The sequence below is a fragment of the Salmo salar genome, unplaced genomic scaffold (genome assembly GCF_905237065.1).
Source record: "Salmo salar unplaced genomic scaffold, Ssal_v3.1, whole genome shotgun sequence".
In the NCBI taxonomy this organism is placed as follows: Eukaryota; Metazoa; Chordata; class Actinopteri; order Salmoniformes; family Salmonidae; genus Salmo; species Salmo salar.
Window position 1 is genome coordinate 97,621 of NW_025548918.1, and position 12,081 is coordinate 109,701.

Below are 12,081 nucleotides of genomic sequence, written 5' to 3' on the forward strand. Positions count from 1 at the left end.
CATCATTAAATGCTTAATACAAGGCAGTGTTGCTGATGAAATAGTGCAAGAGCACACCCTCGTGGACAAAATGCTTACAGCACCTGGTATTCCCAGGCGGTCTCCCATCCAAGTACTAACCAGGCCCGACCCTGCTTAGCTTCCGAGATCAGACGAGATCGGGCGTACTCCAGGCTGGTATGGCCGTAAGCGAGAAACAATCTCTTGCTACAACATATATAGTCAAAGTGAGTGTGATAAACAGACATTGCATTTTCACCAATTAGATAAGCAGCTTGAACTTTGTGTCACTGAAAAAGTAGAAGAAATTACAAACACTGTTCCCATCACTTTTTAGCACAGGTAGTTGGATAAAATACAAACTTTATTTCCTTTCATCATTTGAACAGGGCAAAGGAGCACAAAGCACACACAAGCTGCATTCAGCAACAATATTCTTGTTTGTCTTATAAATACAAGGCAGATGCTAATTGAAAACACAAGGAAATTTGATCCTATTAAAAAGGCAGGAAGCTGCATTTAGTCAATTCATCATTAAATGCTTACTACAAGGCAGTGTTGCTGATGAAATAGTGCAGGGGCACACCCTCGTGGACAAAATGCTTACAGCACCTGGTATTCCCAGGCGGTCTCCCATCCAAGTACTAACCAGGCCCGACCCTGCTTAGCTTCCGAGATCAGACGAGATCGGGCGTACTCCAGGCTGGTATGGCCGTAAGCGAGAAACAATCTCTTGCTACAACATATATAGTCAAAGTGAGTCTGATAAAACAGACATTTAGTCAATTCATCATTAAATGCTTAATACAAGGCAGTGTTGTTGATGAAATAGTGCAAGAGCACACCCTCGTGGACAAAATGCTTACAGCACCTGGTATTCCCAGGCGGTCTCCCATCCAAGTACTAACCAGGCCCGACCCTGCTTAGCTTCCGAGATCAGACGAGATCGGGCGTACCCAGGCTGGTATGGCCGTAAGCGAGAAACAATCTCTTGCTACAACATATATAGTCAAAGTGAGTGTGATAAACAGACATTGCATTTTCACCAATTAGATAAGCAGCTTGAACTTTGTGTCACTGAAAAAGTAGAAGAAATTACAAACACTGTTCCCATCACTTTTTAGCACAGGTAGTTGGATAAAATACAAACTTTATTTCCTTTCATCATTTGAACAGGGCAAAGGAGCACAAAGCACACACAAGCTGCATTCAGCAACAATATTCTTGTTTGTCTTATAAATACAAGGCAGATGCTAATTGAAAACACAAGGAAATTTGATCCTATTAAAAAGGCAGGAAGCTGCATTTAGTCAATTCATCATTAAATGCTTACTACAAGGCAGTGTTGCTGATGAAATAGTGCAGGGGCACACCCTCGTGGACAAAATGCTTACAGCACCTGGTATTCCCAGGCGGTCTCCCATCCAAGTACTAACCAGGCCCGACCCTGCTTAGCTTCCGAGATCAGACGAGATCGGGCGTACCCAGGCTGGTATGGCCGTAAGCGAGAAACAATCTCTTGCTACAACATATATAGTCAAAGTGAGTCTGATAAAACAGACATTTAGTCAATTCATCATTAAATGCTTAATACAAGGCAGTGTTGCTGATGAAATAGTGCAAGAGCACACCCTCGTGGACAAAATGCTTACAGCACCTGGTATTCCCAGGCGGTCTCCCATCCAAGTACTAACCAGGCCCGACCCTGCTTAGCTTCCGAGATCAGACGAGATCGGGCGTACCCAGGCTGGTATGGCCGTAAGCGAGAAACAATCTCTTGCTACAACATATATAGTCAAAGTGAGTGTGATAAACAGACATTGCATTTTCACCAATTAGATAAGCAGCTTGAACTTTGTGTCACTGAAAAAGTAGAAGAAATTACAAACACTGTTCCCATCACTTTTTAGCACAGGTAGTTGGATAAAATACAAACTTTATTTCCTTTCATCATTTGAACAGGGCAAAGGAGCACAAAGCACACACAAGCTGCATTCAGCAACAATATTCTTGTTTGTCTTATAAATACAAGGCAGATGCTAATTGAAAACACAAGGAAATTTGATCCTATTAAAAAGGCAGGAAGCTGCATTTAGTCAATTCATCATTAAATGCTTACTACAAGGCAGTGTTGCTGATGAAATAGTGCAGGGGCACACCCTCGTGGACAAAATGCTTACAGCACCTGGTATTCCCAGGCGGTCTCCCATCCAAGTACTAACCAGGCCCGACCCTGCTTAGCTTCCGAGATCAGACGAGATCGGGCGTACCCAGGCTGGTATGGCCGTAAGCGAGAAACAATCTCTTGCTACAACATATATAGTCAAAGTGAGTCTGATAAAACAGACATTTAGTCAATTCATCATTAAATGCTTAATACAAGGCAGTGTTGCTGATGAAATAGTGCAAGAGCACACCCTCGTGGACAAAATGCTTACAGCACCTGGTATTCCCAGGCGGTCTCCCATCCAAGTACTAACCAGGCCCGACCCTGCTTAGCTTCCGAGATCAGACGAGATCGGGCGTACCCAGGCTGGTATGGCCGTAAGCGAGAAACAATCTCTTGCTACAACATATATAGTCAAAGTGAGTGTGATAAACAGACATTGCATTTTCACCAATTAGATAAGCAGCTTGAACTTTGTGTCACTGAAAAAGTAGAAGAAATTACAAACACTGTTCCCATCACTTTTTAGCACAGGTAGTTGGATAAAATACAAACTTTATTTCCTTTCATCATTTGAACAGGGCAAAGGAGCACAAAGCACACACAAGCTGCATTCAGCAACAATATTCTTGTTTGTCTTATAAATACAAGGCAGATGCTAATTGAAAACACAAGGAAATTTGATCCTATTAAAAAGGCAGGAAGCTGCATTTAGTCAATTCATCATTAAATGCTTACTACAAGGCAGTGTTGCTGATGAAATAGTGCAGGGGCACACCTCGTGGACAAAATGCTTACAGCACCTGGTATTCCCAGGCGGTCTCCCATCCAAGTACTAACCAGGCCCGACCCTGCTTAGCTTCCGAGATCAGACGAGATCGGGCGTACCCAGGCTGGTATGGCCGTAAGCGAGAAACAATCTCTTGCTACAACATATATAGTCAAAGTGAGTCTGATAAAACAGACATTTAGTCAATTCATCATTAAATGCTTAATACAAGGCAGTGTTGTTGATGAAATAGTGCAAGAGCACACCTCGTGGACAAAATGCTTACAGCACCTGGTATTCCCAGGCGGTCTCCCATCCAAGTACTAACCAGGCCCGACCCTGCTTAGCTTCCGAGATCAGACGAGATCGGGCGTACCCAGGCTGGTATGGCCGTAAGCGAGAAACAATCTCTTGCTACAACATATATAGTCAAAGTGAGTGTGATAAACAGACATTGCATTTTCACCAATTAGATAAGCAGCTTGAACTTTGTGTCACTGAAAAAGTAGAAGAAATTACAAACACTGTTCCCATCACTTTTTAGCACAGGTAGTTGGATAAAATACAAACTTTATTTCCTTTCATCATTTGAACAGGGCAAAGGAGCACAAAGCACACACAAGCTGCATTCAGCAACAATATTCTTGTTTGTCTTATAAATACAAGGCAGATGCTAATTGAAAACACAAGGAAATTTGATCCTATTAAAAAGGCAGGAAGCTGCATTTAGTCAATTCATCATTAAATGCTTACTACAAGGCAGTGTTGCTGATGAAATAGTGCAGGGGCACACCTCGTGGACAAAATGCTTACAGCACCTGGTATTCCCAGGCGGTCTCCCATCCAAGTACTAACCAGGCCCGACCCTGCTTAGCTTCCGAGATCAGACGAGATCGGGCGTACCCAGGCTGGTATGGCCGTAAGCGAGAAACAATCTCTTGCTACAACATATATAGTCAAAGTGAGTCTGATAAAACAGACATTTAGTCAATTCATCATTAAATGCTTAATACAAGGCAGTGTTGCTGATGAAATAGTGCAAGAGCACACCCTCGTGGACAAAATGCTTACAGCACCTGGTATTCCCAGGCGGTCTCCCATCCAAGTACTAACCAGGCCCGACCCTGCTTAGCTTCCGAGATCAGACGAGATCGGGCGTACTCCAGGCTGGTATGGCCGTAAGCGAGAAACAATCTCTTGCTACAACATATATAGTCAAAGTGAGTGTGATAAACAGACATTGCATTTTCACCAATTAGATAAGCAGCTTGAACTTTGTGTCACTGAAAAAGTAGAAGAAATTACAAACACTGTTCCCATCACTTTTTAGCACAGGTAGTTGGATAAAATACAAACTTTATTTCCTTTCATCATTTGAACAGGGCAAAGGAGCACAAAGCACACACAAGCTGCATTCAGCAACAATATTCTTGTTTGTCTTATAAATACAAGGCAGATGCTAATTGAAAACACAAGGAAATTTGATCCTATTAAAAAGGCAGGAAGCTGCATTTAGTCAATTCATCATTAAATGCTTACTACAAGGCAGTGTTGCTGATGAAATAGTGCAGGGGCACACCCTCGTGGACAAAATGCTTACAGCACCTGGTATTCCCAGGCGGTCTCCCATCCAAGTACTAACCAGGCCCGACCCTGCTTAGCTTCCGAGATCAGACGAGATCGGGCGTACCCAGGCTGGTATGGCCGTAAGCGAGAAACAATCTCTTGCTACAACATATATAGTCAAAGTGAGTCTGATAAAACAGACATTTAGTCAATTCATCATTAAATGCTTAATACAAGGCAGTGTTGCTGATGAAATAGTGCAAGAGCACACCCTCGTGGACAAAATGCTTACAGCACCTGGTATTCCCAGGCGGTCTCCCATCCAAGTACTAACCAGGCCCGACCCTGCTTAGCTTCCGAGATCAGACGAGATCGGGCGTACCCAGGCTGGTATGGCCGTAAGCGAGAAACAATCTCTTGCTACAACATATATAGTCAAAGTGAGTCTGATAAAACAGACATTTAGTCAATTCATCATTAAATGCTTAATACAAGGCAGTGTTGCTGATGAAATAGTGCAAGAGCACACCCTCGTGGACAAAATGCTTACAGCACCTGGTATTCCCAGGCGGTCTCCCATCCAAGTACTAACCAGGCCCGACCCTGCTTAGCTTCCGAGATCAGACGAGATCGGGCGTACCCAGGCTGGTATGGCCGTAAGCGAGAAACAATCTCTTGCTACAACATATATAGTCAAAGTGAGTGTGATAAACAGACATTGCATTTTCACCAATTAGATAAGCAGCTTGAACTTTGTGTCACTGAAAAAGTAGAAGAAATTACAAACACTGTTCCCATCACTTTTTAGCACAGGTAGTTGGATAAAATACAAACTTTATTTCCTTTCATCATTTGAACAGGGCAAAGGAGCACAAAGCACACACAAGCTGCATTCAGCAACAATATTCTTGTTTGTCTTATAAATACAAGGCAGATGCTAATTGAAAACACAAGGAAATTTGATCCTATTAAAAAGGCAGGAAGCTGCATTTAGTCAATTCATCATTAAATGCTTACTACAAGGCAGTGTTGCTGATGAAATAGTGCAGGGGCACACCCTCGTGGACAAAATGCTTACAGCACCTGGTATTCCCAGGCGGTCTCCCATCCAAGTACTAACCAGGCCCGACCCTGCTTAGCTTCCGAGATCAGACGAGATCGGGCGTACCCAGGCTGGTATGGCCGTAAGCGAGAAACAATCTCTTGCTACAACATATATAGTCAAAGTGAGTCTGATAAAACAGACATTTAGTCAATTCATCATTAAATGCTTAATACAAGGCAGTGTTGCTGATGAAATAGTGCAAGAGCACACCCTCGTGGACAAAATGCTTACAGCACCTGGTATTCCCAGGCGGTCTCCCATCCAAGTACTAACCAGGCCCGACCCTGCTTAGCTTCCGAGATCAGACGAGATCGGGCGTACCCAGGCTGGTATGGCCGTAAGCGAGAAACAATCTCTTGCTACAACATATATAGTCAAAGTGAGTGTGATAAACAGACATTGCATTTTCACCAATTAGATAAGCAGCTTGAACTTTGTGTCACTGAAAAAGTAGAAGAAATTACAAACACTGTTCCCATCACTTTTTAGCACAGGTAGTTGGATAAAATACAAACTTTATTTCCTTTCATCATTTGAACAGGGCAAAGGAGCACAAAGCACACACAAGCTGCATTCAGCAACAATATTCTTGTTTGTCTTATAAATACAAGGCAGATGCTAATTGAAAACACAAGGAAATTTGATCCTATTAAAAAGGCAGGAAGCTGCATTTAGTCAATTCATCATTAAATGCTTACTACAAGGCAGTGTTGCTGATGAAATAGTGCAGGGGCACACCCTCGTGGACAAAATGCTTACAGCACCTGGTATTCCCAGGCGGTCTCCCATCCAAGTACTAACCAGGCCCGACCCTGCTTAGCTTCCGAGATCAGACGAGATCGGGCGTACCCAGGCTGGTATGGCCGTAAGCGAGAAACAATCTCTTGCTACAACATATATAGTCAAAGTGAGTCTGATAAAACAGACATTTAGTCAATTCATCATTAAATGCTTAATACAAGGCAGTGTTGCTGATGAAATAGTGCAAGAGCACACCCTCGTGGACAAAATGCTTACAGCACCTGGTATTCCCAGGCGGTCTCCCATCCAAGTACTAACCAGGCCCGACCCTGCTTAGCTTCCGAGATCAGACGAGATCGGGCGTACCCAGGCTGGTATGGCCGTAAGCGAGAAACAATCTCTTGCTACAACATATATAGTCAAAGTGAGTCTGATAAAACAGACATTTAGTCAATTCATCATTAAATGCTTAATACAAGGCAGTGTTGCTGATGAAATAGTGCAAGAGCACACCCTCGTGGACAAAATGCTTACAGCACCTGGTATTCCCAGGCGGTCTCCCATCCAAGTACTAACCAGGCCCGACCCTGCTTAGCTTCCGAGATCAGACGAGATCGGGCGTACCCAGGCTGGTATGGCCGTAAGCGAGAAACAATCTCTTGCTACAACATATATAGTCAAAGTGAGTGTGATAAACAGACATTGCATTTTCACCAATTAGATAAGCAGCTTGAACTTTGTGTCACTGAAAAAGTAGAAGAAATTACAAACACTGTTCCCATCACTTTTTAGCACAGGTAGTTGGATAAAATACAAACTTTATTTCCTTTCATCATTTGAACAGGGCAAAGGAGCACAAAGCACACACAAGCTGCATTCAGCAACAATATTCTTGTTTGTCTTATAAATACAAGGCAGATGCTAATTGAAAACACAAGGAAATTTGATCCTATTAAAAAGGCAGGAAGCTGCATTTAGTCAATTCATCATTAAATGCTTACTACAAGGCAGTGTTGCTGATGAAATAGTGCAGGGGCACACCCTCGTGGACAAAATGCTTACAGCACCTGGTATTCCCAGGCGGTCTCCCATCCAAGTACTAACCAGGCCCGACCCTGCTTAGCTTCCGAGATCAGACGAGATCGGGCGTACCCAGGCTGGTATGGCCGTAAGCGAGAAACAATCTCTTGCTACAACATATATAGTCAAAGTGAGTCTGATAAAACAGACATTTAGTCAATTCATCATTAAATGCTTAATACAAGGCAGTGTTGCTGATGAAATAGTGCAAGAGCACACCCTCGTGGACAAAATGCTTACAGCACCTGGTATTCCCAGGCGGTCTCCCATCCAAGTACTAACCAGGCCCGACCCTGCTTAGCTTCCGAGATCAGACGAGATCGGGCGTACCCAGGCTGGTATGGCCGTAAGCGAGAAACAATCTCTTGCTACAACATATATAGTCAAAGTGAGTGTGATAAACAGACATTGCATTTTCACCAATTAGATAAGCAGCTTGAACTTTGTGTCACTGAAAAAGTAGAAGAAATTACAAACACTGTTCCCATCACTTTTTAGCACAGGTAGTTGGATAAAATACAAACTTTATTTCCTTTCATCATTTGAACAGGGCAAAGGAGCACAAAGCACACACAAGCTGCATTCAGCAACAATATTCTTGTTTGTCTTATAAATACAAGGCAGATGCTAATTGAAAACACAAGGAAATTTGATCCTATTAAAAAGGCAGGAAGCTGCATTTAGTCAATTCATCATTAAATGCTTACTACAAGGCAGTGTTGCTGATGAAATAGTGCAGGGGCACACCCTCGTGGACAAAATGCTTACAGCACCTGGTATTCCCAGGCGGTCTCCCATCCAAGTACTAACCAGGCCCGACCCTGCTTAGCTTCCGAGATCAGACGAGATCGGGCGTACCCAGGCTGGTATGGCCGTAAGCGAGAAACAATCTCTTGCTACAACATATATAGTCAAAGTGAGTCTGATAAAACAGACATTTAGTCAATTCATCATTAAATGCTTAATACAAGGCAGTGTTGCTGATGAAATAGTGCAAGAGCACACCCTCGTGGACAAAATGCTTACAGCACCTGGTATTCCCAGGCGGTCTCCCATCCAAGTACTAACCAGGCCCGACCCTGCTTAGCTTCCGAGATCAGACGAGATCGGGCGTACCCAGGCTGGTATGGCCGTAAGCGAGAAACAATCTCTTGCTACAACATATATAGTCAAAGTGAGTCTGATAAAACAGACATTTAGTCAATTCATCATTAAATGCTTAATACAAGGCAGTGTTGCTGATGAAATAGTGCAAGAGCACACCCTCGTGGACAAAATGCTTACAGCACCTGGTATTCCCAGGCGGTCTCCCATCCAAGTACTAACCAGGCCCGACCCTGCTTAGCTTCCGAGATCAGACGAGATCGGGCGTACCCAGGCTGGTATGGCCGTAAGCGAGAAACAATCTCTTGCTACAACATATATAGTCAAAGTGAGTGTGATAAACAGACATTGCATTTTCACCAATTAGATAAGCAGCTTGAACTTTGTGTCACTGAAAAAGTAGAAGAAATTACAAACACTGTTCCCATCACTTTTTAGCACAGGTAGTTGGATAAAATACAAACTTTATTTCCTTTCATCATTTGAACAGGGCAAAGGAGCACAAAGCACACACAAGCTGCATTCAGCAACAATATTCTTGTTTGTCTTATAAATACAAGGCAGATGCTAATTGAAAACACAAGGAAATTTGATCCTATTAAAAAGGCAGGAAGCTGCATTTAGTCAATTCATCATTAAATGCTTACTACAAGGCAGTGTTGCTGATGAAATAGTGCAGGGGCACACCCTCGTGGACAAAATGCTTACAGCACCTGGTATTCCCAGGCGGTCTCCCATCCAAGTACTAACCAGGCCCGACCCTGCTTAGCTTCCGAGATCAGACGAGATCGGGCGTACCCAGGCTGGTATGGCCGTAAGCGAGAAACAATCTCTTGCTACAACATATATAGTCAAAGTGAGTCTGATAAAACAGACATTTAGTCAATTCATCATTAAATGCTTAATACAAGGCAGTGTTGCTGATGAAATAGTGCAAGAGCACACCCTCGTGGACAAAATGCTTACAGCACCTGGTATTCCCAGGCGGTCTCCCATCCAAGTACTAACCAGGCCCGACCCTGCTTAGCTTCCGAGATCAGACGAGATCGGGCGTACCCAGGCTGGTATGGCCGTAAGCGAGAAACAATCTCTTGCTACAACATATATAGTCAAAGTGAGTGTGATAAACAGACATTGCATTTTCACCAATTAGATAAGCAGCTTGAACTTTGTGTCACTGAAAAAGTAGAAGAAATTACAAACACTGTTCCCATCACTTTTTAGCACAGGTAGTTGGATAAAATACAAACTTTATTTCCTTTCATCATTTGAACAGGGCAAAGGAGCACAAAGCACACACAAGCTGCATTCAGCAACAATATTCTTGTTTGTCTTATAAATACAAGGCAGATGCTAATTGAAAACACAAGGAAATTTGATCCTATTAAAAAGGCAGGAAGCTGCATTTAGTCAATTCATCATTAAATGCTTACTACAAGGCAGTGTTGCTGATGAAATAGTGCAGGGGCACACCCTCGTGGACAAAATGCTTACAGCACCTGGTATTCCCAGGCGGTCTCCCATCCAAGTACTAACCAGGCCCGACCCTGCTTAGCTTCCGAGATCAGACGAGATCGGGCGTACTCCAGGCTGGTATGGCCGTAAGCGAGAAACAATCTCTTGCTACAACATATATAGTCAAAGTGAGTCTGATAAAACAGACATTTAGTCAATTCATCATTAAATGCTTAATACAAGGCAGTGTTGCTGATGAAATAGTGCAAGAGCACACCTCGTGGACAAAATGCTTACAGCACCTGGTATTCCCAGGCGGTCTCCCATCCAAGTACTAACCAGGCCCGACCCTGCTTAGCTTCCGAGATCAGACGAGATCGGGCGTACCCAGGCTGGTATGGCCGTAAGCGAGAAACAATCTCTTGCTACAACATATATAGTCAAAGTGAGTGTGATAAACAGACATTGCATTTTCACCAATTAGATAAGCAGCTTGAACTTTGTGTCACTGAAAAAGTAGAAGAAATTACAAACACTGTTCCCATCACTTTTTAGCACAGGTAGTTGGATAAAATACAAACTTTATTTCCTTTCATCATTTGAACAGGGCAAAGGAGCACAAAGCACACACAAGCTGCATTCAGCAACAATATTCTTGTTTGTCTTATAAATACAAGGCAGATGCTAATTGAAAACACAAGGAAATTTGATCCTATTAAAAAGGCAGGAAGCTGCATTTAGTCAATTCATCATTAAATGCTTACTACAAGGCAGTGTTGCTGATGAAATAGTGCAGGGGCACACCTCGTGGACAAAATGCTTACAGCACCTGGTATTCCCAGGCGGTCTCCCATCCAAGTACTAACCAGGCCCGACCCTGCTTAGCTTCCGAGATCAGACGAGATCGGGCGTACTCAGGCTGGTATGGCCGTAAGCGAGAAACAATCTCTTGCTACAACATATATAGTCAAAGTGAGTCTGATAAAACAGACATTTAGTCAATTCATCATTAAATGCTTAATACAAGGCAGTGTTGCTGATGAAATAGTGCAAGAGCACACCCTCGTGGACAAAATGCTTACAGCACCTGGTATTCCCAGGCGGTCTCCCATCCAAGTACTAACCAGGCCCGACCCTGCTTAGCTTCCGAGATCAGACGAGATCGGGCGTACTCAGGCTGGTATGGCCGTAAGCGAGAAACAATCTCTTGCTACAACATATATAGTCAAAGTGAGTGTGATAAACAGACATTGCATTTTCACCAATTAGATAAGCAGCTTGAACTTTGTGTCACTGAAAAAGTAGAAGAAATTACAAACACTGTTCCCATCACTTTTTAGCACAGGTAGTTGGATAAAATACAAACTTTATTTCCTTTCATCATTTGAACAGGGCAAAGGAGCACAAAGCACACACAAGCTGCATTCAGCAACAATATTCTTGTTTGTCTTATAAATACAAGGCAGATGCTAATTGAAAACACAAGGAAATTTGATCCTATTAAAAAGGCAGGAAGCTGCATTTAGTCAATTCATCATTAAATGCTTACTACAAGGCAGTGTTGCTGATGAAATAGTGCAGGGGCACACCCTCGTGGACAAAATGCTTACAGCACCTGGTATTCCCAGGCGGTCTCCCATCCAAGTACTAACCAGGCCCGACCCTGCTTAGCTTCCGAGATCAGACGAGATCGGGCGTACCCCAGGCTGGTATGGCCGTAAGCGAGAAACAATCTCTTGCTACAACATATATAGTCAAAGTGAGTCTGATAAAACAGACATTTAGTCAATTCATCATTAAATGCTTAATACAAGGCAGTGTTGCTGATGAAATAGTGCAAGAGCACACCCTCGTGGACAAAATGCTTACAGCACCTGGTATTCCCAGGCGGTCTCCCATCCAAGTACTAACCAGGCCCGACCCTGCTTAGCTTCCGAGATCAGACGAGATCGGGCGTACCCAGGCTGGTATGGCCGTAAGCGAGAAACAATCTCTTGCTACAACATATATAGTCAAAGTGAGTCTGATAAAACAGACATTTAGTCAATTCATCATTAAATGCTTAATACAAGGCAGTGTTGCTGATGAAATAGT

General features: G+C 43.2%; 32 non-coding genes across 32 annotated transcripts; all 32 read right to left on the reverse strand.

Moving 5' to 3' along the window:
• Window positions 1–71: 71 nt before the first annotated feature.
• On the reverse strand, window positions 72–191 carry LOC123733598 (5S ribosomal RNA). The gene has a single exon (XR_006763975.1). It is a non-coding gene; the product is annotated as a 5S ribosomal RNA (ribosomal RNA).
• Window positions 192–600: 409 nt separating this feature from the next.
• Window positions 601–720, reverse strand: LOC123733600 (5S ribosomal RNA). Its single transcript, XR_006763977.1, has one exon. It is a non-coding gene; the product is annotated as a 5S ribosomal RNA (ribosomal RNA).
• Window positions 721–859: 139 nt separating this feature from the next.
• LOC123733504 (5S ribosomal RNA) lies at window positions 860–978 on the reverse strand. Its single transcript, XR_006763883.1, has one exon. It is a non-coding gene; the product is annotated as a 5S ribosomal RNA (ribosomal RNA).
• A 409-nt stretch (window positions 979–1,387) lies between these two features.
• Window positions 1,388–1,506, reverse strand: LOC123733505 (5S ribosomal RNA). The gene has a single exon (XR_006763884.1). It is a non-coding gene; the product is annotated as a 5S ribosomal RNA (ribosomal RNA).
• A 139-nt stretch (window positions 1,507–1,645) lies between these two features.
• Window positions 1,646–1,764, reverse strand: LOC123733506 (5S ribosomal RNA). The gene has a single exon (XR_006763885.1). It is a non-coding gene; the product is annotated as a 5S ribosomal RNA (ribosomal RNA).
• A 409-nt stretch (window positions 1,765–2,173) lies between these two features.
• Window positions 2,174–2,292, reverse strand: LOC123733508 (5S ribosomal RNA). Its single transcript, XR_006763886.1, has one exon. It is a non-coding gene; the product is annotated as a 5S ribosomal RNA (ribosomal RNA).
• Window positions 2,293–2,431: 139 nt separating this feature from the next.
• Window positions 2,432–2,550, reverse strand: LOC123733510 (5S ribosomal RNA). Its single transcript, XR_006763888.1, has one exon. It is a non-coding gene; the product is annotated as a 5S ribosomal RNA (ribosomal RNA).
• Window positions 2,551–2,958: 408 nt separating this feature from the next.
• LOC123733511 (5S ribosomal RNA) lies at window positions 2,959–3,077 on the reverse strand. Its single transcript, XR_006763889.1, has one exon. It is a non-coding gene; the product is annotated as a 5S ribosomal RNA (ribosomal RNA).
• A 138-nt stretch (window positions 3,078–3,215) lies between these two features.
• LOC123733512 (5S ribosomal RNA) lies at window positions 3,216–3,334 on the reverse strand. Its single transcript, XR_006763890.1, has one exon. It is a non-coding gene; the product is annotated as a 5S ribosomal RNA (ribosomal RNA).
• A 408-nt stretch (window positions 3,335–3,742) lies between these two features.
• On the reverse strand, window positions 3,743–3,861 carry LOC123733513 (5S ribosomal RNA). Its single transcript, XR_006763891.1, has one exon. It is a non-coding gene; the product is annotated as a 5S ribosomal RNA (ribosomal RNA).
• A 139-nt stretch (window positions 3,862–4,000) lies between these two features.
• Window positions 4,001–4,120, reverse strand: LOC123733601 (5S ribosomal RNA). Its single transcript, XR_006763978.1, has one exon. It is a non-coding gene; the product is annotated as a 5S ribosomal RNA (ribosomal RNA).
• A 409-nt stretch (window positions 4,121–4,529) lies between these two features.
• Window positions 4,530–4,648, reverse strand: LOC123733514 (5S ribosomal RNA). Its single transcript, XR_006763892.1, has one exon. It is a non-coding gene; the product is annotated as a 5S ribosomal RNA (ribosomal RNA).
• Window positions 4,649–4,787: 139 nt separating this feature from the next.
• LOC123733515 (5S ribosomal RNA) lies at window positions 4,788–4,906 on the reverse strand. Its single transcript, XR_006763893.1, has one exon. It is a non-coding gene; the product is annotated as a 5S ribosomal RNA (ribosomal RNA).
• A 139-nt stretch (window positions 4,907–5,045) lies between these two features.
• Window positions 5,046–5,164, reverse strand: LOC123733516 (5S ribosomal RNA). The gene has a single exon (XR_006763894.1). It is a non-coding gene; the product is annotated as a 5S ribosomal RNA (ribosomal RNA).
• Window positions 5,165–5,573: 409 nt separating this feature from the next.
• On the reverse strand, window positions 5,574–5,692 carry LOC123733517 (5S ribosomal RNA). Its single transcript, XR_006763895.1, has one exon. It is a non-coding gene; the product is annotated as a 5S ribosomal RNA (ribosomal RNA).
• A 139-nt stretch (window positions 5,693–5,831) lies between these two features.
• Window positions 5,832–5,950, reverse strand: LOC123733518 (5S ribosomal RNA). Its single transcript, XR_006763896.1, has one exon. It is a non-coding gene; the product is annotated as a 5S ribosomal RNA (ribosomal RNA).
• Window positions 5,951–6,359: 409 nt separating this feature from the next.
• On the reverse strand, window positions 6,360–6,478 carry LOC123733519 (5S ribosomal RNA). Its single transcript, XR_006763897.1, has one exon. It is a non-coding gene; the product is annotated as a 5S ribosomal RNA (ribosomal RNA).
• A 139-nt stretch (window positions 6,479–6,617) lies between these two features.
• LOC123733521 (5S ribosomal RNA) lies at window positions 6,618–6,736 on the reverse strand. Its single transcript, XR_006763899.1, has one exon. It is a non-coding gene; the product is annotated as a 5S ribosomal RNA (ribosomal RNA).
• Window positions 6,737–6,875: 139 nt separating this feature from the next.
• LOC123733522 (5S ribosomal RNA) lies at window positions 6,876–6,994 on the reverse strand. The gene has a single exon (XR_006763900.1). It is a non-coding gene; the product is annotated as a 5S ribosomal RNA (ribosomal RNA).
• A 409-nt stretch (window positions 6,995–7,403) lies between these two features.
• LOC123733523 (5S ribosomal RNA) lies at window positions 7,404–7,522 on the reverse strand. Its single transcript, XR_006763901.1, has one exon. It is a non-coding gene; the product is annotated as a 5S ribosomal RNA (ribosomal RNA).
• Window positions 7,523–7,661: 139 nt separating this feature from the next.
• Window positions 7,662–7,780, reverse strand: LOC123733524 (5S ribosomal RNA). Its single transcript, XR_006763902.1, has one exon. It is a non-coding gene; the product is annotated as a 5S ribosomal RNA (ribosomal RNA).
• A 409-nt stretch (window positions 7,781–8,189) lies between these two features.
• On the reverse strand, window positions 8,190–8,308 carry LOC123733525 (5S ribosomal RNA). Its single transcript, XR_006763903.1, has one exon. It is a non-coding gene; the product is annotated as a 5S ribosomal RNA (ribosomal RNA).
• Window positions 8,309–8,447: 139 nt separating this feature from the next.
• Window positions 8,448–8,566, reverse strand: LOC123733526 (5S ribosomal RNA). Its single transcript, XR_006763904.1, has one exon. It is a non-coding gene; the product is annotated as a 5S ribosomal RNA (ribosomal RNA).
• Window positions 8,567–8,705: 139 nt separating this feature from the next.
• Window positions 8,706–8,824, reverse strand: LOC123733527 (5S ribosomal RNA). The gene has a single exon (XR_006763905.1). It is a non-coding gene; the product is annotated as a 5S ribosomal RNA (ribosomal RNA).
• Window positions 8,825–9,233: 409 nt separating this feature from the next.
• On the reverse strand, window positions 9,234–9,352 carry LOC123733528 (5S ribosomal RNA). Its single transcript, XR_006763906.1, has one exon. It is a non-coding gene; the product is annotated as a 5S ribosomal RNA (ribosomal RNA).
• Window positions 9,353–9,491: 139 nt separating this feature from the next.
• LOC123733529 (5S ribosomal RNA) lies at window positions 9,492–9,610 on the reverse strand. The gene has a single exon (XR_006763907.1). It is a non-coding gene; the product is annotated as a 5S ribosomal RNA (ribosomal RNA).
• A 409-nt stretch (window positions 9,611–10,019) lies between these two features.
• LOC123733602 (5S ribosomal RNA) lies at window positions 10,020–10,139 on the reverse strand. The gene has a single exon (XR_006763979.1). It is a non-coding gene; the product is annotated as a 5S ribosomal RNA (ribosomal RNA).
• A 138-nt stretch (window positions 10,140–10,277) lies between these two features.
• On the reverse strand, window positions 10,278–10,396 carry LOC123733530 (5S ribosomal RNA). The gene has a single exon (XR_006763908.1). It is a non-coding gene; the product is annotated as a 5S ribosomal RNA (ribosomal RNA).
• A 408-nt stretch (window positions 10,397–10,804) lies between these two features.
• On the reverse strand, window positions 10,805–10,923 carry LOC123733681 (5S ribosomal RNA). The gene has a single exon (XR_006764046.1). It is a non-coding gene; the product is annotated as a 5S ribosomal RNA (ribosomal RNA).
• Window positions 10,924–11,062: 139 nt separating this feature from the next.
• Window positions 11,063–11,181, reverse strand: LOC123733442 (5S ribosomal RNA). The gene has a single exon (XR_006763821.1). It is a non-coding gene; the product is annotated as a 5S ribosomal RNA (ribosomal RNA).
• A 409-nt stretch (window positions 11,182–11,590) lies between these two features.
• On the reverse strand, window positions 11,591–11,710 carry LOC123733613 (5S ribosomal RNA). The gene has a single exon (XR_006763990.1). It is a non-coding gene; the product is annotated as a 5S ribosomal RNA (ribosomal RNA).
• A 139-nt stretch (window positions 11,711–11,849) lies between these two features.
• On the reverse strand, window positions 11,850–11,968 carry LOC123733532 (5S ribosomal RNA). The gene has a single exon (XR_006763910.1). It is a non-coding gene; the product is annotated as a 5S ribosomal RNA (ribosomal RNA).
• Between the last annotated feature and the right edge of the window lie 113 nt (window positions 11,969–12,081).